This window comes from Lissotriton vulgaris, chromosome 3_1 (genome assembly GCF_964263255.1).
Source record: "Lissotriton vulgaris chromosome 3_1, aLisVul1.2, whole genome shotgun sequence".
NCBI classification, from domain to species: Eukaryota; Metazoa; Chordata; class Amphibia; order Caudata; family Salamandridae; genus Lissotriton; species Lissotriton vulgaris.
This window is the reverse complement of record NC_141689.1, coordinates 482,555,561-482,582,928: the sequence shown is the minus strand read 5'-3', so window position 1 is coordinate 482,582,928 and position 27,368 is coordinate 482,555,561.

Here is a 27,368-nt window from a genome sequence, read left to right as displayed (position 1 = left end):
GCCTTCATCTAAATACATCTGTCTTGGCCAAACCACAGCATTCCCACCCTTATCAGATTTTTTAACTATAATGTTTTTGTTTTCTTGCAGTTCTTTGACTGTCTTCTGTTGTTTAAGTGTGAGATTGCTGCATTTGAGCTGCCCAGATTTCGCCAGTTTTTTTAAAATCAGTTTTTAGCCCTTTCTCGAACACTTCGATTGCCTCATTATGTATTTGGGGCACAAACTTAGATTTAGGTCTAAAGTTGCTGCCACTGATGCAATCTAATGACATCAATTCCTCTGCCACACATTCTAGAGGATTCTGAATATAATCCTCACCACTTTCTAATGTCTTCATGGTATGTAAGAGATCGTTGGGCCCGATTCACAGAATTAACTTAATACAAAATCCTAAATTTACTACTTTTGGTATTCACCGAAGGCATTTAGTAGTAGTAAAGTTAGGAATTTGTCTTAAGTCTGTGCTAAGTTTGTCTTAAGTTTGTCTTAAGTCTGTCTTAAGTCTGTCTTAGGCTGATCCTCTGGAAATAAATCATTTCCTTCCTCCTTCTTTGTAGATGTTGTTGTCGCATATGTTTACTCACTTTAAAAAACAAACAATCTTCATGGGTGAAAATGGTTTATGCAGTAATTTTCTTCCACTTTCTATATATATTGATGGAATTGTTTTGTTGTTTGTGGATGCTAGAACTAATCATAGGTTTCTGGTGCAATTAGACAATTGTGTTACACTACGTAAGTCTGCATGACATATGCATGTTTTTGGGTGCCAGAGGTGGAAGAGGGGCACCCACAAAAAATGCATTACCAGCTCCTGTCAGCACCCAGGATGAGTGATGGCTGGGTAGCCAACAGGGCTGCAGGCACACTGGGCCTCCACCCGCAGCCCTTAATGATGATTTCAGAGTTGCTGGGTTCCCTGGGTGGGACAGGGCAGCCTTGAAAAAAACAGTAGGGCTGACTGCCACTTGCAGATGAGTTATCATGCCAAGTATTACCTGCAGCCCCCAATGTATGGAACAGTTTCCAAATTACTGTTTTGCATGTCACATAATTAATATGATTATGTATAATTCATCCAGAATTTTCTGTGATTATGCGACAAATGAAGTGTGTGTATGTGTTTTTTTATGAATGTAAGCATAAGAAGCCTAAGGGCGAATCAAAACACTCACTTTTGATCGCTAGACAGGCCCTAGCAGGGTTGAAAAGTATTGACTTATAATGTCAAGTCGTACCTCGCTGAAAGAGCAAAAAAGGATTGTTCCTGCATAGTGACAAAGTGCTGCTGAATTTTGTGGGGGTGAGGAAGAGTTTCACAGTACTTAGGGGGAACCAGTCCACTTCCCAGCACCAGGTTTGTAGGTTTGACTCTTCAAAAGATGGGCGTTATCTTCTGTAATATAGGAAGATATATATTTTTCCACTTAGGAAACACAACAGTTAAAGCACGGTTATGGTTAAAATACCCCCTCCCTGAAATTCACCAATTATGGTTAGCTCCACAAAGCTTGTAATACCATAATTGGTATTATCTTTCATTCCGACCTGGAAAACTCAAAATCCTCCAGAAACAGCCTTTTCCGCAGTCACGGCTGCTACCTGGAAGCAGCAGTGGGGCGGGTGGGGGTGGAATAGGGGGATCAGATTAACACTTTCTTCCGGGCTGGCCAGCCGCAGCTGCCTCTCCTGCATCTTCTTTCTGGCTTCTGGGTAGAAACAGGAAGCAGAAAGCTCCAGGGCTCCCACATTCCACACAGCCAATCACAACGCTGCAATGCAGCATTGTGATTGGTCTGAGCACAGTGACACTGCGCACAGCCACAGGCTGGAAGGGTGGGCATGTTCTACACGCGGGCTGTAATGCAGACTGAATGGAGAACAGGGAAGGGCGCATGACTGTTAGGCCACTCCTCCCCTGCTCTGCAGCCCCGCCCCCTCGCGCAAGCTGGCACAGCAGGAGAACAAAAGAAAATGATAGTAACATTAAGTTATTATCATTTTATTTTTTCCTTTCTTTTGCTGATTCAAGGTAGTGAGGCGATGCTCCTCCACCTGGGCAGAGGAGCCGCCACAGATTTCAAGCGTAATATTTTACAAGTTAACTCTTTCTAGGTATCATAAGGCCTAAAACCCCAAGCACACCAACTTCATTAAAACTTAAAAAGTCATAATCCCACTATAATAATATTCTGATTTAACCATTTTACCTTAGTACTACTATGCAAGATACACAGGAAAAGTCATTTAATTAATTTTTTATGATTTGCTTGGTTTCTATGTCCCTTGTTTCATCTTCACAGATTCGCCATCATGGATTAATGTGTGATTCGAAATATGCTCTCCTCTCATACACAATTTTCTTTGAAAAGAGACACTGCAGAAACTTGTAGCAAAAACACTCCAAAATTCTCCAAGAGGACCCAAATCAGAGACATTAGATCAAACCGCAGAGGGGGTTTCTTTGTTCTCGCGCTCTGTGCACAGCACAGTGTTCCAATATATGTGTTTTATGCTACTAATGGTTTCGAAATAAAGTTACATGTATTTGCTTTTTGTTTTTAAGCGGACATTCTCTTGTTTTACTTCTGCAACGTACAAGGAAACACAGTTTATACACACACATTGTTCCTCTTCCCTTTATGATAAATGCATTTTTCACATTCAACCGAGGAATCAACTAACTATGGTGAAGTGGTCACATACCACAAAGTCTAAAAATAAAGCTGCTGACAGAATCTCTGTAAACCGCAAACATTTCTTTATGTCTTTTGAGCAGCACAGTTTACCACAGAGAGGAAATATTCTGTTATAAAACGCAATTCCTTTAAAAGGTCATGCGCACCACGTAGTAATTAGTGGTGGAATGACGCCCCTGATATGCAGTATGGTCCATGGAAGTATGAGAATGAACATTCTATTTAAGAAAAGAAAGTTACAATAAACTTACTGTTTACATGGTGCTCAATGTATTCATTCAGATAAAGATTTTCAACAACTGTACTTCCAAATAAATTCTGTTAATAATCCTTGCTCATAGCCTGAATGGTATCCTGGAGCTAAAGGAACAGGTCAACACTTCTGTGGGAGGAAGAAAAGAAAGACAAATATGCACATTTTCAGGTGGTTAGTAATCACTCAACCAACCATATCATGTATATGTATAAATGCATATACTGTCAGTCACCTATATCTTTGGAGGTGTTTGACAAATCTTCATGACATTTTCCAAACAAGTGTGAAGCTCACGTCAACTGCTTTTTAGAAAGTTTCGGGGTGATCTGTCAAGCCAGGTTGAGAAAAAGGTGACATCCGAAAAAGGGTTTTGCTCAGGTTAATTCCTGTAGGGATTTTGAACATGACTACAGCCCCAACTGCTTCACGGAATTGCACCAAATTTGGCAGAAAGCAACCTCTTGCTCCAGAAAGTGTGCTTTTTAGGTCGAGCTGCCCTGCTAAACACCCCCCCCCCCCTCCGCCCATATTTACCTTGGCTTGTGTCATTGTCCTTCTTAAATGCTGGTTCTGATTCATGAATAGGCTTGTTAGTCCCTCCTTAGTGCAGCCTTGTCTTCATTTGTCACCTCCCATGGCGACTGGCCTTTATTTACTTTGGTTGTTACACGGTACCTGTTATTTAGTCTTTAAGCACCATTTTCTTTATCATGTTTCCCTTTCTCCAGGCACGACGTGCCTTGCTTCCATTCAGTCCGTGGTGCCTTCTTTACACCCCCACCCTAACTCCCACCCATGGGGCCCGATTCACAGAATGAACTTAAGACTCAATCCTACATTTACTACTATTTTGGTATTCACAGAATGCACTTACTACTTTTGGCATTCACAGAATGCACTTACTACTTTTGGCATTCACAGAATGAACTTACTACTTTTGGTATTCACAGAAGTTAGGATTTTGTCTTAAGTTTGTCTTAAGACAGACTTAAGACAGACTTAAGACAAACTTAAGACAGACTTAAGACAGACTTAAGACAAAATCCTAACTTCTGTGAATACCAAAAGTAGTAAGTTCATTCTGTGAATACCAAAAGTAGTAAGTGCATTCTGTGAATGCCAAAAGTAGTAAGTGCATTCTGTGAATACCAAAATAGTAGTAAGTTTAGGATTGAGTCTTAAGTTCATTCTGTGAATCGGGCCCTACGTGCTTTCTTTACCCCGTGCCTTCTTTAACCCCCGCCCACCCTCCGGTTGTCCGTACCTTCTTTACCCCCCCCACCTTCGCCCTCCCTCCCTTTATCCGTGTTTGTATTTTGAAGGGCCGTTTTACTAATTGGTGGGAGTTTGTTCTTCTGGAGTTTTATGCATTCCCACAATCATGTGATCACTCACAGTCCCAGCATTAGCTCTTCCAGGACTAGAGTCGCTCATTTAATCCTGAGCAGCAACACTCTAACCCTCAGCCCGGTATGCAAGGGCTGCGACTTCATTTCCAAGCACCACCAAGTACACATGTGGTTTGTTGCTGTTCTGGCTCCAGCCACACTGCATTAAGCAGAAATGTACCCCTATTTAATGAGCAAGTATGGTACCGAAGCCTGTTCCATTTCCCTCTGCATGACAAACAGCTGTGCTCATAGGATCTTCAGGTAATGTCACCAAAGACACGTGTTCTCTTATTTCAGGGAGTTACAGGAAAAAGGGTAAACCCAGAGTTACTGGTACCTGGGTGTTAGACAGTATATATTAGAGTGGTCCCAGTGTATTGGTGGCTTTCACATGGAGGGGATAAATAAACACATCAAAAAATTACATTCAAAGTATTAAATGAGAAAAAACACAATAATATTCTAACAATGTTATTTAATCACATTGGAAATATGCATTTTATGCAGAGAATAAATCATAGGGAAAACCTAACAAGGTAACAAAATTCACATGAAAAGTGCCCAGAGAAGGGGGGAGAAAAAGCAAAGATGGTAGGTGGTGGGAGAGAAAGTTTGTGGTGGTGACAAAGTATCACAAGCAATTCTGGTATATATTGTTCATATACTGGATGGTCAAAGTACACATATTATATACATATTTGCCATATAACACATGAGGTCACAGTCTATTCATTACTGTTGATTGGGTATTGGCAAGTGTTATAATGTCGACGTTTCGACCCCTTTTACCGTAGGTATCTTAAACCTTACTTGCGGGGTCTTCCTCAGGACAAGTGAAAAGTGGTAAGGGCTGGGGGCACCTAAAGAGAGAAGCATGGTGTGTCATTACCTAACTACAAACTGAAAAAATAAAACAGAGTCCCAAAATGGTGGTCAGGGTTACTTAATATTACCATAAGTGCTGGGGTGGGAGGGTCTCTCACAAATCAATCGTGGAGCAGGGGGTCTCCGTGGCTCTCCAAGGCACACTGTAGGGTAGGAGTGAGATGTCACCTGTGTATTAAAGGTGACGGTTAGCCAAACTATTAGGCATGGAAACAAATTCACATTCCGATTTTGAAAGGACCACTACACACTTACTTAATGTACGTATGTAGTGTACAAAGTCCCAATCTATCAAAAGATTTCTTCTCTGGCGGGCAGGGTAGTCCCGAAATTCTATCGAAGAGTTGTCATGCCTGAATTAATAAAGGGTAGCACTTGGAATAAATCTAGGTGGAAAGGAGAAACCAGCTAGTGCATATGTCCGCAATGGCATGGGGTTAGTAGTAAAAACCAATAGTGGTGAATTAAAACTATTGCTAGTGGCGGGCGTGAGTCAGACCGGCACAGGCGTTGGGCATGCATCGCAATAGTATGAGCATTCAGTCTGGAGTGGAAAAGAAATTCCATATCTTGTACTGTGAGAATGTACCAGCGTCTATTAGTGCTAAGATTGTGAGGGTATCACACGTGTAAAGGTCCGCAGCTCGGGTAAGTGCAGCTCGCCATGGACACGCGACAAGTCAAGAAACTAGAACTATGCTATCAAAACAAGACCCAAGCAGGTGCACTTCCAACCCTAGAACCACAGGGAAATTTCCACCCGCCGGAAGGTCTACAGATGGTAGGCCACGATAACAACGCACTGGTGTCCCAGAACAATAATCCAGAGGTGAATATTTCATCATATGAGTTAAGTGAGGATGAACAAAAATTATTGTCTAAAGGACTAGCTTCTGTGCCTACTAATCAGCCTAATGCCTTCAATATTAAAATGGAACTATATGCCTTCTTCCTAAAGATCCGCCTAAGATATTCTTATAGGAATTCAGACACCGATCGTAGGAAGTCGCTCACGGGATGAGAGTTCCATCAGCATTCTTTCCACCCACCTATGCCAAACTATTAGGCATGGAAACAAATTCACATTCCGATCTTGAAAGGACCACTACGCACTTACTTAATGTACGTATGTAGCGTACAAAGTCCCAATCTATCAAGGGTTTTCTTCTCTGGCAGGCAGGGTAGTCCCGAAATTCTATCGAAGAGTTGTCATGCCTGAATTAATCAAGGGTAGCACTTGGAATAAATCTAGGGAGCAAAGGAGAAACCAGCTGGTGCATATGTCCAGAACGGCATGGGGTTAGTAGTAAAAACCAATAGTGGTGAATTAAAACTATCGCTAGTGGCGGGCGTGAGTCAGACCGGCCCAGGCGTTGAGCATGCATTGCAATAGTATGAGCATTCAGTCTGGAGTGGAACAGAAATTCCATATCTTGTACTGTGAAAATGTACCAGCGTCTATTAGTGCTAAGATTGCGAGGGTATCGCATGTGTAAGGGTCTGCTGCTTGGGTAAGTGCAGCTCGCCATGGACACGCGACAAGTCAAGAAACTTGAACTATGCTGTCAAAAAGGCTTGTGGTGCCATGGCCGGTATATTAAACAAGCACTGGCGTTGCCAATAGGTCTCGCAGTAGGAGAGTTGGAGCTATTGGTTTTGTAAATGACATTGTATATTTATATATTGTTATTGACAATGCCAATAACAATATATAAATATAAAATGTCATCTACAAAACCAATAGCTCCAACTCTCCTACTGCGAGACCTATTGGCAACGCCAGTGCTTGTTTTTTCTTTACTTTCAGCCATGCTGCACAGCAGAGCTGTACATGGCTAAACAAGGCATTAAAAAGTCAATAGATCTAGTAGAGGTGAGCTCTATTGGCTTTTCCAGTGCTTGTTTAGAAATGGTGACCTGGATCCAATACGAGTCAGTAGCACCCTTGCTGACAGAGTGGTATTTTAGAAACAAAACACGTGCCATTTTGCAAGGGTGAAAAGACAGCTCAACCAACACCAGCACTCGTGTCCTTTTCTAATGCTTGCAGCAGTCACGGGACAGCGCTTCAAGTTCCTAGGAAATAACGGAGGTCACATACTGCGGCTAACACTTGCCTGCAATGACCACACGTTGCTGCTTTCTTGGGCCCAGATGGGAAGTTTGAATTTTTGGATTATGGCTTGGTGCAGACTCGCTGAAGTTCCCATCAGGGGTGTGTTGAGAGCTCCGTAATAAATAACAGCGCTATGCTGGCAAAGTGGACATTCTTCAAATGCTGACGAACAAAAGCAAGTGAAAACAAAGTAATCTTTTTTTAAAGGTAGGGAAATGCAGAGGCGTCTTGTGACGGAAGCCGGATGGGGGCGGGAGAGCCTGAGGCGGGATTCCGAGTGAGGGGAGGCCATCGGATTAGGAGGGAAGTGCAGACTCGCTGAAGTTCGCATCAGCGGTTAGTTGCTTCAAAAGGAATGTATTTCATTCCGGGTAAAAGCCCAAATAAAGAACGTCTGCTCCTGCACTGGTGAACAAATCAAATTATCTACTGTGCCTAATAAAAAGTAAAGTAAATCTAGCAGATTAGCACAAGTAAATTATTTTTAATAAACACAAACTGGGTGACCCTAACCTAAAACAAATGTGAGTGTGGTTAGAGCTCCGTAAAAATAACAAGGATTGTTCACTTTAGGTGCTTCTTGTTTTGGTGAATAAGTATGGCGGGGATGTTTTCCACTTCCCACAAATGTGCACGCGTGTGCTCATCGCCCGACTCACATCCTAAACCCAGCTCCGCCTAAGGGATTAGGTCTGAGGGGTGGCAAGATGCCGGTGCGGGCGTCGGTTGTGTTTACATTCGGGAAGCAAACCCTACAAGAGGGGCCAGGGTCAGGGTGAAAGAGGGGCCAGGTAGTGGTTTCTGCGGAGCCCTGTCGGACGGCGTTGTGGGATAGAGTCGATGCGGGACATGTGCTGAATGTTTTTAAACCTTTAATAAAGTAGCGTAAAGGCGGAGGCTCGACTGAAAATGAAGGTTGACAGCTGACTGGATGGTAATACGCAATGCAGTAGTGTTGGCGGGAGAACCTTGGCTCTGTGGGAGGAGGGGGGAGGGGCGCTGGGGGGTAGGAGGCAAATGAGAACGAGCTCGTGTAACATGCTTGTCTGATGGAGAAGATGCTTCCACTTAAGAATGTAACGATGTAATCACGTTGTAAACTAAAATAAAACAAGTAAGGCTGTGTGCCAGGAGAGAGAGGGGAGGTGAGGTGCTGGAGCTGGGGAACAGATGGCCGTGTGCGAAGCACTTGGAGAGTGTATGCTGGGCGGGAATGCGAGCGAGCGGAGGCAGGCTGGTGTGGGAGGGGGGAGGTGCTGGTGTGGGAGGAGTGCTGGTAGGGGAGGGGAAGCCTGATGCCGGATGGGGGCGGGCGAGCCTGGGAATGCGAGAGGCTGGGCTGGGCTTGCATGCGCTGACTGGATGGTAATACGCAATGCAGTAGTGTTGGCGGGAGAACCTTGGCTCTGTGGGAGGAGGGGGGAGGGGCGCTGGGGGGTAGGAGGCACATGAGAACGAGCTCGTGTAACAACATGCTTGTCTGATGGAGAAGATGCTTCCACTTAAGAATGTACCGATGTAATCACGTTGTAAACTAAAATAAAACAAGTAAGGCTGTGTGCCAGGAGAGAGAGGGGAGGTGAGGTGCTGGAGCACAGATGGCCGTGTGCGAAGCACTTGGAGAGTGTATGCTGGGCGGGAATGCGAGCGAGCGGAGGCAGGCTGGTGTGGGAGGGGGGAGGTGCGGGTGTGGGAGGAGTGCTGCTAGGGGAGGGGAAGCCTGATGCCGGATGGGGGCGGGCGAGCCTGGGAATGCGAGAGGCTGGGCTGGGCTTGCATGCGCTGACTGGATGGTAATACGCAATGCAGTAGTGTTGGCGGGAGAACCTTGGCTCTGTGGGAGGAGGGGGGAGGGGCGCTGGGGGGTAGGAGGCACATGAGAACGAGCTCGTGTAACAACATGCTTGTCTGATGGAGAAGATGCTTCCACTTAAGAATGTACCGATGTAATCACGTTGTAAACTAAAATAAAACAAGTAAGGCTGTGTGCCAGGAGAGAGAGGGGAGGTGAGGTGCTGGAGCTGGGGAACAGATGGCCGTGTGCGAAGCACTTGGAGAGTGTATGCTGGGCGGGAATGCGAGCGAGCGGAGGCAGGCTGGTGTGGGAGGGGGGAGGTGCTGGTGTGGGAGGAGTGCTGCTAGGGGAGGGGAAGCCTGATGCCGGATGGGGGCGGGAGAGCCTGGGAATGCGAGAGGCTGGGCTGGGCTTGCATGCGATGCGCGTGCATGTTCACGTGAACTTCATGAAAACCGCGGGGCTGAAAGCCCTTTGGTTTGAAGATGTTTTCGCCACATGAATTCTCGCTCCGCTCGATGCGCTTGCGCACATCGATAGGTCGCGAGACCTAAAAAGTGCTGACTCAATCTAGAATTATGCTGATAATCGTGCTCGTCGCGGGTAAAGGCTGTTCAACAACAGATGCCCAGCACCGGCATGCGCTCAGAGTCGTGGGGGCCTCTGAGTCCGTAGAGGTTGCCGTAATTGTAAAAGAATAAACATGGGTAAACATTCTTAATACTGAGTTTATGCATGGATAACAATTGCCGTCAATGAAAAAAACATGGGCGAGTGATCTAGATGTTAAGAATAGTGACGGTCCAGCGGTTTAGATGTATCAGTAACCTAATCGCTAACATATCCCGTTGGACCTTATTACAAAACTAACCAATCAGTTGATTTATACAAACATGTGGCGCAGTAGTGCTCGATCGCGTAGAGCTGTGGTGTAGTTAAATTAAAGTAAAAAAGTATAGGGCACATTCGCATGGCGCAAGGCAACTTGACAGCGTCGTAGGGAACAACCTGGACTCGGCGCACTGCTGCAGGATTTAAGGAGAATGCTATGCTTCAGGGGTGCACGCGAGCACTGTGCGTGACGCATCAGGCAAGAGTCTGGAGTGAAAAAAGAATCATCCTCCATGGGAGCGGGGGGGGTGTGTCCTCTGGGGCTAGTTTTAATCTAAATATCGGCATTAGGGAAAGAAGTTTTATTTACAAAGGGACTTTAGGGCGGCTGTGGGATAATTCCTCATATTGGCACAGAAGTCTATATTAAGCATCATTTAGAAATACCGGTTAACATATTATCCCACAACAATGTGGGACCTATGAGACATCCCAAGGGACACGAGGTGTAAATGCTATTCTGAGACAACATTTTTCAAAATAAACATCATCAAGTATGTTAAAAGGTTCACAACATTGTCTAAAACATGGCAGCTTAAACCCAGATGTCTATTATCTGGTGAAGAGAGGTCATGCATTAAGTTAGCCTTGCTAAAAGGCAAGTAGTGTGGCTGTTCGATGGAGACACTAGAGGCTTTACATTAACGTGTGACATATGGTTTCAGCAGTCCATTGTAGGCATATGCATGTTGAAACAGACCCACCACTGGGTATAGTGATGAACAGATAGGGAATAGTTATTATGTTAATCCGTCTATGTGGCCAACATGACAAGCAGAACGGACAGTCAGTGGTTAGACAATTAGTCAAACACATTGAAAAGAGAGAAAAGAAACAATCTATTAAATATGTGCAAATGACAGAATAAATGTAACCAATGGAAATAGTAGACAAACCATATCTAAATGCAATGATATGACATGATTGTCTTTCATTACGGCTGACATGCCACACTGGGATTAAAAAGTGGGTGGGAGGGGCGTGGCTTGCAGCCAACCATGATGGCCGCGACCTAGAGGAGCTCCGAGGGTGAGACTGACTCCCCTATGAAATCCGACCAGTAATCCGGTCCTGCACGGTCCCAAAGCAAATATCTGGGCAGCAGGGGTGAAGCGGTATCGGGCGATCCCTTTCTGGAGCCCCACCGACCTCATAGCATAAAGTTCCGGTGGAAGAGAAAACTGAGGCCTACAAATGCTCCCGCAGCACCAGGTTCAATTTTGACAGCCCCGACGGCGCATGAATGGCACGTCGGCTTCGGCGGGGAAACGGTGCGGATTCAGGCACCTACAGCAAGCGGCAGGGTAGGCTACCATTGAGAGGTGTCCCTGATAAATATTTCCGGCGTGAGCTTGCAAAGGCTGTGTGATGCGGGGTGTGGGGCCTCCGTCTAAGCATGGGCGAATTTTGCGAATCTCGCGTTCGCGAATTTTGCGGATTTGCGAACTCGCAATCCGCAAAATCCGCGAATTCTCGCGAATTTGCGGATTTTTTTTTTTGTGTTTGCGCGGGTTTCTGCCAGTTCGCAAGGGTTTTTTACAATGTCGCAAATTGCGAACTTACCTGTCGGGTCGCAAGTTTCCCGAACTTGTTGTTTCTACGTGTCCAGCCTGTTTGGGACACTCTTCTTCATCACTGCCACTCTCTGTCACCACTGCCACTCTCTGACTACTCATGCCACCCTCTGGCCCACCCATGCCACCCTCTGTTTCATCACAGCACCCTCTGGTTGTCCAGTCAGTGTACATTATTGTGGCAACGCAAGCACACCTTCCCTGCCTCAAGTGACCTGAATTAATTTGGGGCTGATTAATGTGTCACAGAATATTTTTTTAGCTGGCACCTGCTTCCTTAGTGCTTCCTGATTAGTGATCTTTTGCACTTGCTAAGTGCTTTCATTGTTGCAAAATTAGTTACAACACCTGCCCTGCCCCAACTGACAATAATGCATTAGGGGCTGATTAATGGATTTGAACTTCCAGCCTGGCTCCTGCTTGTCTCCCTTAGCTGTAATTTAGGACCTTTGTGGCATATGTGTAACTATTCTGAGGTTCAGAGCAGGGTCACATAATAGTTTCAACTGGCAACTGAACTCTGGAGGGGCCCCTCAGGAAGCACTACAGGAAATGGCTACTAATGATGAGCCTGAACTTTTGAACCTGGTAAGTAGTTACTTTCAGTTTTGCTAAGATCGTATTTCTGCAATTTTGCACTTATTCGCGGGGCGCGAACTCACGCGAACAGTGCGAACAGTGCGAGCAAAATCCGCTGCTCGCGGATTTGCGGATTTTGCGGGAGATTCGCGAATCTCGCGGATTGCGAATTTACCGAAAATCCGCAAAATCCGCGAGCGAAACGGATTTTCCGCCCACACCTACCTCCGTCCCTATAGAAGAACCTGAGAGGTGGCGTTGAGAGATCCGGGTGCTGCTAGGCCGGACAGTCATCCCCGCCCTCCTGGTGACAGCCCTCCGGGAGAGCCTCAACAGTCCCTGCCGATCTCAAGCGGCAGTATGCAGGGGAGCTGGAGGGGTGCGAAGCGGCGTAACAGACACAGAACGGACTGCTACTGTGTACTGGGCTCTGGTGGACCCCGGCAGAGTGAATAGACGCAGCACACGCCATTGTTGGGACATTTATGGTTGGCGCGAACATTGAAGCCTGGCTGCGCTGTACAAGGTTTGCGATCGGCACCTCTAATAACCACCGGGCCCTAAGAGCATAAAACTTAAGATACGCGCCCAGCAGCTCAGTGGCAGTCTAAGAGGCCCGCATACATGATCGCTCAGAGGCCTGAGGTGTGTGAGATCTTCCGCTTTTAACATCCGCTTGCCTGCTGCACATTGGAGTCCTCGCCCGGTCCTCTCCGGAAGCCTCAAGATAAACGACTTGCAAAACGCGAGTGAGTCATCCTCGCATAGACCTCCACAGACACATTCGAGACACGCCAGTTGGGGGCGCTGGGGGCCGAATAAGGTGCTGGACACCCCTGTATGTTGAAGTGACCGGCGACAACCTCGGCCCCACCGGTGGGTTGGAACGGGCTGCCCTAACGCCGACGGCACCTACTGCGTCAATAACAGTGTGGTAGAGATCCACTGACGCTGCTCTTTCCAAGATGAGTGGCAGAGACAATCGTATGACCCAGCAAGGCAAACTGGACAAATTTGCCTACACTAAAGACTTTCCCCCTTTACCAGAACCAAAGAAAACTGGAGCTAAGGGAGCAAAGAGGGGGGAGCCCTGCGGTAACGCTGGAGGATGTAATGGCAGTAAGCATGGGCGGAAAATCCGTTCCGCTCGCGGATTTTGCGGATTTTCGGGAAATCCGCAATCCGCGAGATTTGCGAATCTCCCGCAAAATCCGCAAATCCGCGAGCAGCGGATTTTGCTCGCACTGCTCGCACTGTTCGCGTGAGTTCGCGTGAGTTCGCGCCCCGCGAATAAGTGCAAAATTGCAGAAATACAATCTTAGCAAAACTGAAAGTAACTACTTACCAGGTTCAAAAGTTCAGGCTCATCATTAGTAGCCATTTCCTGTAGTGCTTCCTGAGGGGCCCCTCCAGAGTTCAGTTGCCAGTTGAAACTATTATGTGACCCTGCTCTGAACCTCAGAATAGTTACACATATGCCACAAAGGTCCTGAATTACAGCTAAGGGAGACAAGCAGGAGCCAGGCTGGAAGTTAAAATCCATTAATCAGCCCCTAATTCATTATTGTCAGTTGGGTCAGGGCAGGTGTTGTAACTAATTTTGCAACAATGAAAGCACTTAGCAAGTGCAAAAGATCACTAATCAGGGCGCACTAAGGAAGCAGGTGCCAGCTAAAAAAATATTCTGTGACACATTAATCAGCCCCAAATTAATTCAGGTCACTTGAGGCAGGGAAGGTGTGCTTTGCTTTGCCGAAAATAATGTACACTGGACAACCAGAGGGTGTGGTGATGAAACAGAGGGTGGCATGGGTGGGCCAGAGGGTGGCATGAGTAGTCAGAGAGTGGCAGTAGTGACAGAGAGTGGCAGTGATGAAGAAGAGTGTCCCAAACAGGCTGGACACGTAGAAACAACAAGTTCGCGAAACTTGCGACCCGACAGGTAAGTTCGCAATTTGCGAAAGTGTACAAAACCCTCGCGAACTGGCAGAAACACGGGCGAACACAAAAAAAAAAAATCCGCAAATTCGTGGGAATTCGCGGATTTTGCGGATTGCGAATCCGCAAATCCGCAAAATTCGCGAACGCGAGATCCGCAAAATTCGCTCATGCTTAAATGGCAGCTCTGCACCAGGTACAGACCACGGTGGGGACAATCTCGACAGACATCACGCTACTAAGGGCGGACTTCCCAAAAATTTCTTCCAGAGTCACCGTGGTAGAACAGGTGACGACATCACTTACTACAGACAATGCACTCTTGGTTAAGAGAGTAATGCAACTGGAGGAGGACAATCGGCGTATGGCAGACAAGCTGGACGGACAGGAAGGGCGCTCCCGCCGCAATAACATTCGCATTATAGGCCTGCCGGAATCGGAGGGGGGACCTGCCATGGACCTCTACGTGGAGGACCTTATCAAAAATAAATTACAACCTAAAGGCCTTTCGAACTTTTTTACTCTGGAGCAGGCCCACAGGGTACCGGGAGGATGCTCACGACCCGGAGCCCATCCGCGGCCTGTATTGGCACGCATATTCAATTTCAGATACCGGGACGCTATTCTTCAGACGGCGAGGGTGGCGCCACCCATATGGATCCACAATTCAGAGGTCTCCTTTTTCCCAGACTTCACGACAGCAGTGGCGGCAAGACACAGAAACTTTCTCGAGATAAAAAAGATGCTGAGATCCCGTGAGCTGCCAGGTACTCCATGTTATTCCTGGCGCGACTCCGAGTGGTAGCCGATAAGAAAACTTGGTTTTTCGATACGCCGGAGGAAGCACGCGACTGGATTGAAGGGTGGTGTCCAGCGGAGAGGTCTGATTGACACGGCAGGCGGCGTAAACAACAGGAAAAGGCCGGCGAATCCGAAGAACATGATTGGGAAGAGGAAGAAGAGGCTGCCATGAACAAGGAATCCGGGAAATTATTCTATCATGTGTAAGGGAAGTACCCTCCCCCTTTTTTTCTCACTTTCTCCTATGTTTATTGTATTATGCAATGTTTTTGGCTACCGGTTAAGACTCACCTCCCTTGATTAATGGTAATGACAATGATAATAGTGAAGGACCGCGACTTGGAGCTGAAGGGGAGGTCTGGACCCCCTTGGACTTTCCCACCCCTGTTCATATAAGCAACAAAGTTTTAGGATGGGGTTAATAAGCACTCTGCTGAGTTGGGGTGGCGGGCAGTTTTGAGTCTGCAAGGCAGGGAGGCAGGGAGGGGTGATGGAGGGGGGGTAAGTTTGAGATGTTTCTTGTTTTATACTCGTGCGATACATAGATGTGAATTGTTTTGCACTATATCACTGCTCATAGAAACTATCCTTAGCCTTCATGTTCAACAGGTCACTTGCAGGCCTGGATTTTTTTGATTTGACAATGGGGTATGACTCACAAGCTAGTTCACAGGGAGGGTCTGATGTCATAAACTCGTCCCTGTCCATCCTCACTTGGAATGTCCGCGGGCTAGGGGATAAAATTAAACGTGGCCTGGTTTTGCCATGTATGAAGAGAGGAGGCACATCAGTGGTGCTCTTACAAGAGACGCACCTCACAGGTGCGGCTAGTAAGGCGTTGGATAGATGGGGTTTCCAGATGGCGGTTCACTCTGAATTTACCTCCAGCTCCAGGGGGGTTGGTATATTGGTGAAAAAACAGTTCCCTTTATTAATACAAACAACTAAATCCGACAACGTAGGCAGATTTGCGGCGATGCGTGAACAGTGGGAAGGGAAGCCTATTAACATTGTTTCAGTTTACATACCACCGGCCTTACAAGTGGCAGCTCTCGCAGATCTTAGTGCATTCATACTAGGGCTCCCAGAGGGGGAACTACTTATTGGGGGCGATTTTAATTTGGTGATCGATGACTCGATAGACCGATTCCCTCCTAAATGAGCTACGTCAGGGACATCACGCTTGGGAAGCTTTGTAACAGCTATGGGACTGAGGGACCTTTGGAGGGAGTATCACCCGTTGTACCGCTAGTACACGTATCATTATGGAGTTCATAACAGCCTCACCAGAATTGACTATTTTCTGGGATCGCTGGGAGGCCCTTGCATTATTGACAGCGTGGAAATTAAACCACAGGGCATCTCTGATCACTCCCCCCTCATGATTAGTTACACGCACCATCATCAAAAGAGGCGTCGGACCTATCCAACACGTCCTGGTTATCTCCAAAATCACAAGATTAGGAAGGAACTAAAAACAGCGACTAAAAAGTATTTTCAAGACAACATTGGTACAGTGACCTCCTCAGTTACATTGTGGGAAGCATATAAGACGGTGCTTAGAAGTCGAGCGATAGCCTCTATTGTGAACCATACACGTGGGTGACAAGCAGACCTAGTTACTTTAGAAGCAGTGGTAGCTGACACAGAGGCACAACACTACTCACCCAACCCCCACAACGGCCACTAACCTGCGGACCACGCAGCGCCAACACAAGGCACATTTAACTGCAATGGTCACGCAACAGTTAGCGAATACGCAACATAAAATCTATGAGATTGGCGACAAGGCAGGCAACCACTTAGCATGGCTAGACAAACGGGAAAGGCGGGACAGATGGATAGCACTGCTTGCAGTGGCGGGAGAACAGCCTACTACAGACCTGCACATGATAGTAAATATGTTAGCGCACCACTACACGACAATATACTCCTCAAACTCCACAATCTCAGAGGAGGAAGCACTGACATACATCAAAGACATTAAGTGCCCAGAATGATCCCGGAAGAAGCACATTCATTGGATGAGGTCCTCACATCGGATGAGATAGTCCTAGCGATTAACGCATTACAATCTGGCAAGGCGTTGGGGCCCAATGGCATAACAGTGGAATTATATAAACAAATGTCGGACTCCGTAGCACCACATTTACTAAATATGTTCACTGAGAGCCTGGAAGCTGGGGACCGTCCCCCGGACCAACGCACAGCTACTATTGTGGCCATACTGAAACCAGGAAGCCAGCGGACCAATGCACATCATATCGGTTGATTTCCCTCATGAATGCCGAGGCCAAAATACTCGCTAAGTTACTAGCGCTTCGTCTCTCTCCATATCTATCTAAACTCATACATAAAGACCAGTCTGGCTTTATGCCTGGAAGAAACACAGCGCTTAATTTGAGAAGGGTACATGGGGTGATAGCACGTGCAGAATATCTCCAGGAACCGGCGGTGATACTCTCAATGTTCGCCCATATGGCATTCAACACAGTCCATTGGCCATTTCTATTTGCGGTGCTGCGCCATTTGGGATTTGGCCCGATATTCTGTGCTTGGATCCTCCTACTTTATGCGAAGCCCAGGGCACACGTCACCGCTAACGGTCATATATCATTAGACTAGCAGCTCGTCCCGACCTTGTCCGGGAGCAATCATGTTTCCCCGACCCCCGTCCGCCCCGACATTGTCCAGCAGCCCCTGACCCCGCCCACCCCAACCCCCGCCCGGCCAGATATTGTCCAGCAGCCTGGGCCCCCAATCTGCCCCGTCCCCTGTCCCCCGCCTGCCCCGTCCCCCGCCTGCCCCGACATTGTCTGTTGGTCCCCCGGAGCCTTACCTCAGCCGCCGCTCCTCCCCCGTGCTCCTCAGTTCACCGCTCCGCCGCTCCGCCGCTCCTTGCCGCTCGTCACCGCTCCTCCCGCCTGTCTGCCAGTCCTCTCCGCCTGTCCGCCGCTGGTCACTGCTCCTCCCCAGCGCCATGTCTGCCGCCCCTCCTCGCACTCCTGGACGCCGCTCCTCCCCGCGCTCCTGACATCAGCACGCAGGTTGCGGCCGGCGCTACTTCGAAGGGGCTACTTTTTTTTTAAGGTAAATTTTTTAAATAACGCATATTTTTATAGTTTATATAGCCTATGTCCAACTGCACACCCTGACGATTACAATGATGTATCGGGTGTGTGGATTGGCGCTGTGATTCCCAAGTTTACCCGCCTCAAAGGTTCAAAGTTCTTGCTTTATAATAGTAGTATAGATTTCCCTCTGCCAGAGGCACGCAACAGGGATGCCCGCTGTCACCACTACTGTTTGCCCTAGTTTTGGAACCCCTGGCAGAGTGGATAAGGTGGGAGCCCACTATCAAGGGTCTTAAGTGGACTGATAATTGGGAGGATAAGATCTCCATGTACGCAGATGATATCTTGCTATACTTTTCATCAACTAGGCGTTCTATTAATACTCTTCTGGATGTCTGTGCAGCCTACGGGCAGGCATCTGGGTATTCTATCAATTGGGCCAAATCCACCATGTACGTGCTACATGGCCCTCCGCCCCGCCTACCGGACGGCTGTCCGTTACAGACGGCGGGCGGCACGTTTTAGTATCTAGGAATCCATGTCACGGCTGACTCCGCTGACTTTTATAAATACAATTTGGAACCCCCTCTCGAACGTCTCAAACGTGACATACGTCATTGGGAGAAGTTACTGCTGACTCTGCTGGGCAGGGCAGCACTTTTCAAAATGATGGGTCTGCCCCGTTTCCTATACATTTTAGAAAATACACCATACCTCGTTAATGCCACCTAATTTAAAACAATAGCAGCGCAGGTATCGATTCTATTATGGGGCTGTAAGCCTGCGTGTATTGCACAGGCCAAATTAGTGAGAGGCTGGTACGATGGTGGTATAGCGCTCCCAGATATTTGTCTCTTTTACTGGGCAGCACAGCTGAAAGTTGTCAACCAATGGCTACATCTTCCACAATCTGAACCAGCTTTAAAAGCAGACAGAGCGCAGTTTGATCTGCGTGGCGTACTTGCCCCCCTCTATGATAAAAAACTATCTCTTACAAAGTTTGGACCATTGAGACACACACTCACAATATGGCATATAGCACAGGCCAGGTTGGGATGGCGTGAGGTACTGACACAGATGACTCCATTGTGGGACACGAAGAGCCTGGGGAAACTTAAGAAAACCAAGGGCTTCGACCGTTGGGATGCAATAGGCATTTCGACAATTGGGGAACTATGGCAGAAAGGTCAAGTGTTACCCTTGGAGACCCTACAACACCAATATGAGTTGGCACCATCAGAACACTTCAGATACATTCAAATACGCCACGCTTTGATGACGGTGCTAACACCTGAATCCGACATTCCTGAAACGTCCCCCCGTGAGGATAGGTTACTAACAGACTACATACCAGTGAAAGCGACCTCACTAATTTATCGCAAACTAGTAAACAACTTACCCGACACAACAAGTCCATTACGGGAGAAGTGGTCTCAGGATTGTGGGGCAATTGATGACTCGGAGTGGCAAGAGGCACTCACATCCCTGAAGGAAGTGGGCATTCCATCACGCCTCCGATTAGTTCAGTTATGAATACTGCATAGATCATACTACACTAGATCCATTCTACACAAGATAAGGCAAATAGCGCGTCCATACTGCCTAAGGGGTTGTGGTGAAGAAGGAACCTTCTATCACACTAAATGGGACTGCCCGAGAATAGCAGACTACGGGGCACAGGTAATGAGAACTATGTCAGAATCGGAGGAGGTTTCCTTGCTGCCTGAACCTAGGCACTGCCTCTTAAATATATGGGAACCCAATGATCTCACACGTTTCGGACAAGAATGGGTGACATTCGGTATGCTTGTGGCTAAGAGAAATATAGCACAAAGGTGGGGCGGGCGGAAAAGCCTAGAAACACAATATGAATGCAGCAATGATCTCGGAAAAGGCAGTGTTCTGTAACAGGGGCCGTCCTAAAATCTGGGGGGCATGGAATAAGTATAGAGGAGACATTTGCGAACCTCCCTCTGATAATGATGACACTGGCTCAGACTCAGATTAAGACATTAAAACCACTGCCTAATACGAGAATCCCCACCTCAATTGTTGAGCGAAACTAAGCCTGTGACTATGTACTATTTGTATTTGTTTCTGCAGGAAGGATATTGTGCAACATCTATTATGTATGTTTAATGGAAATTATAATACAGTATTTTGAAATGCGAATAAAATGTTAAAAAAAAAAAAAGACCTTGGTAAGACTAGCCGATTCGTTGAAAATCCTTGTTATCGTGCAGTACACTGTACTAATCCGCTATCCATTCCCTAACGCCACCGGACCGGGAGGTTGTCGGTAACTGGCTGTGTTATATAGTCAATTGCCCTGTTATGTATGCTACCAGCCTCCGGGTTGTAGGCTTTGAAAGCTGTGTACATGAAGCATATGTGAATAAAGGTCTTAAAAAAAATAAAAGGTGGTGGCCATCATTGGTGAGGACACTCAAGGGAACAGCCATATTTTGATGTATGGACATTGAATGAGACAGCGAGATCAAATGAAACATTGTGGTAGATCAAAGATCATTTTCTGGGGAGTCTATTGTGTACTCAGACATGCCAGTTGGGCGTTGCTGGTGTCCTGTTCGCTGAGACCATTATTGATAGAGTCCAATCTTATCATCCATTTGGATTCTCTTATATTTAGGATGGAGTTGATGTCACATCCTCTCGGACCCAGTTCTGCTTTTTCCAGTACAAGCCATTTCAGTCGGTCTGGTGTGTGGCTTTTACTAACAAAGTGTTCAACGAGTGGCGCTCCCTGCACCTGCCATCTTATCCTGCTTTGATTCTGAAGTATCCTCATTTTTACCTTCTGCTGGGTCTGACCCACGTACAATAAACCACATGGGCATACAATTCAGTAGATCACATTTATAGAATTGCAGTTGGTAAATCCTTGTAATTCAATCGTATGTTGCTTGTGTGTAAAGGTTTTCATCTGAATGGTGGTGGCACATGCCTTGCATTGACCGCACTTGTGGTGGCCTTTTATTGGTGGTAAGTTCCAAATGGACTGAATAGTAGGGTTCTTTTCTGTATCTAGAAATGAATGGACCACGTGGTCCTTGATGCTTTTAGCTTTTCTGAATGCATGCATGGGTGGCTCAGGTTGTTTGATGTCATCCGTCACTAAACTCCAATGTTTATTGATCATTTTTTGATTGCGTTGCTCCTTGTTGAAACAGTGGTCACACAAATCAACTTCTGCAGAGAGGAATCCTGTTGGTTTCTCGGGGTCAGTAGATCATCCCTTGGGCTGAACCAAGCCCTCTTCTGCCCTCTCCTCATCATTCTTCTTGGGTAGCCCCTGGCTATGAGTCTGGCACCTAGAACATCCGATTCTTCCATGTAATCAGTTTTTTTAGAACAATTTCTCTTAATCCGCAAAAATTTGCCAACCGGGAGGTTGTTTCTCAGTGCCCTCGGGTGGTGGCAGTTGTACCTCAATAGCGAATTACGTTCCGTTGATTTACGGTAAAGGGTAGTGTACAGTTTGTTGTTATCATAACAGATCTTAATGTTAATGCCTCAACGGGCGCTTTCTCCCTGACAAGCCACCCGGCCTCTCATACTTATTGAAAAATGGTGCATCTTTAATTGATTACACCTTTGTTAGCCTCTCTCTCCTGCATCAAATATTGGGTTTTGGATTCGGCAAGAGAACAACAAGTGACCACAGCCCTCAAGAAATATCACTTGGCACTAGTCTAGTGCAACACGCAGAGGCAAGGGCTCAAGCTTTCGAAAGTTATACGATCAATTTGAAACGAATCAAGTGCTCAGTTAACAATCTACAGCAGGTAACAATGGAGGCAAAACACATTTTTGAAAGTACTTGTAGGACAACCGACAATCTCATGGTAAACTGGACGACATTTACAACAAAATTGATAGACAGATACGCGAAACCAATAACGCACGTAAAACCTAATGAGTCAAATTAGTCGTCCTCTTGGAACCCAGCGATACAATCAGCAAAAAGAACCATAAACCGACTATGGCGGGAATTATAAATAAAGCCAATGGACCCACCAACAACAATAAAACTAAGAGAAGCCAGCAAACATCCGAATTCTTTCCGGGCAAAATTACACCAAGACATTAAGTCAAATAATTCGGCGAGGTTCTGGCGTACTATCAATAGTCTTTGAGGGAATGTCCCGAAAGCCATACTGGAATCTGAGTGGCACTCTTTTTTGTACATCCACTTCAATGATCAACAAGAAAACACAGTTGATCCATACCCCGGAGAAGAGAGCAGCAAATTTCTAAAAGCAAAAAACATGCCTCAAGAGCGAATAACTAAAACGCTAACCATGGAAGAATCTCCCTACCAATGCCGACTACCTGAAAAGCAATCAGTAAGATTCATACAAACAGCAACGTTCAAAGTATTGTCCCGGAGGACCTAATTGAAAAACAGATTAAAAAAGGCCGGAAAGAGGGAGCTCCAGGCCCTGGGGGTATCCCTCCAGCTTTGTTTAAGGAGGATTCGGCCTTCTAGACCTCTAAGCTATCTCCACTCTTTACCTCCATCTTAAAAAAGAATATCATTCCGCCCTCTTTGCTAGGTTCAATTCTCGCGCCAATATTCAAAGGAGGGGACAAGAAATCTCCAGGGAATTACTGATTGGTCGCCCTTATCTACAATGAAGCAAAGTACTTCGCCGGGACACTGCTCAACTCATTTCGGGCATGGGCTGACGAACATTCAGTGATCCCTCCAAACCAAACTGGCTATACAAGTGATACAGGTAACTCAGTTAATCTCAGGACTCTCTCTTGCTTGATAGACCAGGCGGTAACTAGCTCTAGTTTGTTTTACATAGGATTCATAGACTATAAAGCTGCATTCGACAACGTCAACAGGGCCAAGCTCTGGCAGAAGCTTTGCAGACTGAATATCCCAAATGATCTTTTGAGAGCCCTACAGCTACTGCACCGGGACACATAGGTCAGGATTAAGATCGGGGATGGCACCAGACTTTCACGACTGCTCGCAAAAACTAAAGGACTAAAACAAGGATGTGTTCTGGCCCCCACACTTTTTAATCTATTCTTATCAGATTTCCCACAAGCCTTAAACAAGGTAAACTCTCATGCTCCCGAACTAGCCAGCTTTCATCTGTCAAACCTCATATACGCCGATGACGTAGTTCTCTTAAGCAACACAATATTGCCCTACAAAAACGTATGGACATCACGGCCAAATACTCAATAAAGAACGAGCTCCAGAAAAATAATAAGAAAGCGAAAATGTTGGCAGTCTGTCCACGAAGGCCCAAGAAGCTGGAATGAGTCCTAAATTCTGGATGCATCATAGAATCCAAGTGCCACAAGTATCTAGGAGTTCTCTTCGAAAACAACAATAGATTCAAAACCCACAAGAAGATCGTGCAGAGCCGCAGTACTAGACTGCTTTGATCCATGGAACACCAACCTAAACTGTGCTCTAGTAAGGTTTATGGATCATGCTGCAAAAAAACTAGGGGAGGTGATTCATTAACAGCAACCTCCATCAGAAAAACAACTAGCAGAGCCTCTGTGCAGGACTAGAGGGGCTGAGTGCACATGTTGACACACTCTGGGACTCGATTTCCAACTCTTGGTCATCACCATTATTGCGCCAAAGGGTTTTTATTAAAGTATAAGTGAAAGTGCAATCACAATGGTGTATTCAGAAAAATGGGGGGCCTGGGGGCCTTTTATCAAGAACGGGGGCTTATTTTCATTTAATGTGGGACTCAATTTCCAAATCTTGGACACTCCCACCATTGCCCCAAAGGGTCATATTTAACGTGTCGGCGAAAGGGGAACTATGATCGCGCACTCCGCAAAAACGGGGAACATTGACGTTTTTTATTAAGAACTGAGGTTTTTATCTTCTTTTAATGTGTAATAATTTTATCTTTTGTAACTTGCAAAGGTTTTTTTTAAATCATGCAATAAAGTAAAGTAATTTCAGGGAATGCAATTTCAGTGGCGTTTGACTGCTTGGTAAATTTGATGTCTGGGGCACACTGATTAAGCCATTCGTAAAAGAGATTGAGTTCGGATTCATTTCCAGTCCATATCATCAAGATATCATCTATGTATCTTCTCCATAGATCTATGCTTAGTTGATGCAGGTTTTTAGACAAAATAAAGGATTGTTCAAAATGGTCCATATAGATAATGGCCAGGTCTGGGGCGAATGCTGCCCCCATCGCCACACCCTTTGTCTGAACATAATAGTGACCTTGAAATAAGAAAAAAAATATTCTCCATTGCTATTGTTAGCAGGTCAATGATGAACTTTGTTGGCACCTCCACAGGTGCTGGTCACCTGTCAAGATACTTGGTCATGACATCTAATGCCGGATCTTGCGGAATACTTGTTTATAGAGATACCACGTCACAAATCACTAACAATTGTGTGATGGATTGTATGGACGTTTATCGAGCAGCAATATAGTCTCCATTGTGTCCCTTAGGTATGCAATCGTATTCTCTGCTATAGGCTTTAAAAAGAAGTCAATGTATTTGCAGAGAGGTTCCAACAATAGCCACAACCTGACACTATGGGCCGGCCAGGTGGGTTGGAAATATCCTTATGGAGTTTTGACAAAGTGTAAATTGTGGGTAAGCGTGGGTGTAATTGATTCAAGTATTCAAATTCCAACTTGCTCAGGAAACCAAGTTCTAAAGCCTCCGAAGTAAGATTCAGGATGTCTGTGGCCAAATTCTTTGAAGGGTCTGTTCGTAGTTGGGCATAGCTAATGCCATCCTGCAGTTGTCATTGAATTTACATTTTATAGGCTGTGGTGTCCTGGACCACAATGGCTCCGCCCTTGTCCGCCAATTTGATCACAATGTCTTTGTTATTCTTTAGACTGACAAGGGCTGCCTTCTCAGGTTTAGGGATGTTTTGGACAGTATATTTATATGTGTCAAGTAACTTGAAAACATCTTTTGCAACCATACTTTCATATGTCAAAATGGTGTCAGACATGGCATAGGTGGGTGGAAAGAATGTTGATGGAACTCCCAATCCCGTGAGCGACTTCCTATGATCGGTGTCTGAATTCCTAAAGAAATATCTTAGGCGTATCTTTCGGAAGAAGGCATATAGTTCTGTTTTAATTTTGAAGGCATTGGGCTGATTAGTAGGCACAAAAGCTAGTCCATTAGACAATACTTTTTGTTCATCCTCACTTAACTCATAAGATGAAATACTCACCTCTGGATTATTGTTCTGGGACACCAGTGCGTTGTTATCATGGCCTACCATCTGTAGACCTTCCGGCGGGTGAAAATTTCCCCGTGGCTCTACAGTTGGAAATGCACCTGCTTGGGTCCTGTTTTGACAGCATAGTTCTAGTTTCTTGACTTGTCGCGCGTCCATGGCGAGCTGCACTTACCCGAGCAGCGGACATTAACACATGTGATACCTTCGCAATCTTAGCACTAATAGACACTGGTACATTCTCACGGTACAAGGTATGGAATTTCTTTTTCACTCCAGACTGAATGCTCACACTATTGCGATGCATGCCCAATGCCTGTGCAGGTCTGACTCACGCCCGCCACTAGCAATAGTTTTAATTCACCACTATTGGTTTTTACTACTAGCCCCATGCCATTCCGGACATATGCATAAGCTGGTTTCTTTTTTCCTCCCTAGATTTATTCCAAGTGCTACCCTTGATTAATTCAGGCATGAAAACTCTTCGATAGAATTTCGGGACTACCCTGCCTGCCAGAGAAGAAAGCACTTCATAGATTGGGACTTTGTATGCTACCTACGTACATTAAGTAAGTGCGTAGTGGTCCTTTCAAAATCGGAATGTGAATTTGTTTCTATACCTAATAGTTTGGCTAACTGCCACCTTTAATGCACAGATGACGTCTCACTCCTACCCTACAGTGTGCCCTTGAGAGCCCCAGAGCCCCCCTGCTCCACGATTGATTTGTGAGAGACCCTCCCGTCCCAGCACTTATGGTAATATTAAGTAACCCTACCCACCATTTTTGGACTCTGTTTTATTTTTTCAGTTTGTAGTTAGCTAATAACACCCCATCCTTCTCTTTTTATGTGCCCCCAGCCCTTACTACTTTTCACTTGTCCTGAGAAAGACCCTGCAAGTAAGGTACGGGAAAAGGGGTCGAACACTTCCCAATACCCAATCCGCAGTAATGAATAGACTGTGACCTCATGTGTTTTTATAATTAAACAACAGGGGGTGGTGATGGACAGAGTTTCTGAATTAAGCAGAATACTCTCACCCAGTCAAGAGATCAGGGCTTAATCCAACACCGTTTTTCAGCTCACTGCACCATCCCAGCTCAGAACCTGGCTATATGCAAATTAGTCTGTCCCTGGCCCAGTGTATCATGGGAACAGGGCAAACCAAACTACCAAGCCAATTCTTTCACTGGGAAGGAAACAAGCTACCGGGGACCGGTTTCTGGCATTTCAGCCGTCTTCGGCCCGGCTTGCTTGAATCCTGATGGTGCAATGAGCTAGGGACTCACGTCTGAGTATACCCTTCCACGCTTATGGTGGACAAAATAATTAAACAACAGGGGGTGGTGATGGACAGAGTTTCTGAATTAAGCAGAATACTCTCACCCAGTCAAGAGATCAGGGCTTAATCCAACACCGTTTTTCAGCTCACTGCACCATCCCAGCTCAGAACCTGGCTATATGCAAATTAGTCTGTCCCTGGCCCAGTGTATCATGGGAACAGGGCAAACCAAACTACCAAGCCAATTCTTTCACTGGGAAGGAAACAAGCTACCAGGGACCGGTTTCTGGCATTTCAGCCGTCTTCGGCCCGGCTTGCTTGAATCCTGATGGTGCAATGAGCTAGGGACTCACGTCTGAGTACACCCTTCCACGCTTATGGTGGACAAAATATTTAAACAACAGGGGGTGGTGATGGACAGAGTTTCTGAACTAAGCAGAATACTCTCACCCAGTCAAGAGATCAGGGCTTAATCCAACACCGTTTTTCAGCTCACTGCACCATCCCAGCTCAGAACCTGGCTATATGAAAATTAGTCTGTCCCTGGCCCAGTGTATCATGGGAACAGGGCAAACCAAACTACCAAGCCAATTCTTTCACTGGGAAGGAAACAAGCTACCGGGGACCGGTTTCTGGCATTTCAGCCGTCTTCGGCCCGGCTTGCTTGAATCCTGATGGTGCAATGAGCTAGGGACTCACGTCTGAGTATACCCTTCCACGCTTATGGTGGACAAAATAATTAAACAACAGGGGGTGGTGATGGACAGAGTTTCTGAATTAAGCAGAATACTCTCACCGAGTCAAGAGCTCAGGGCTTAATCCAACACCGTTTTTCAGCTCACTGCACCATCCC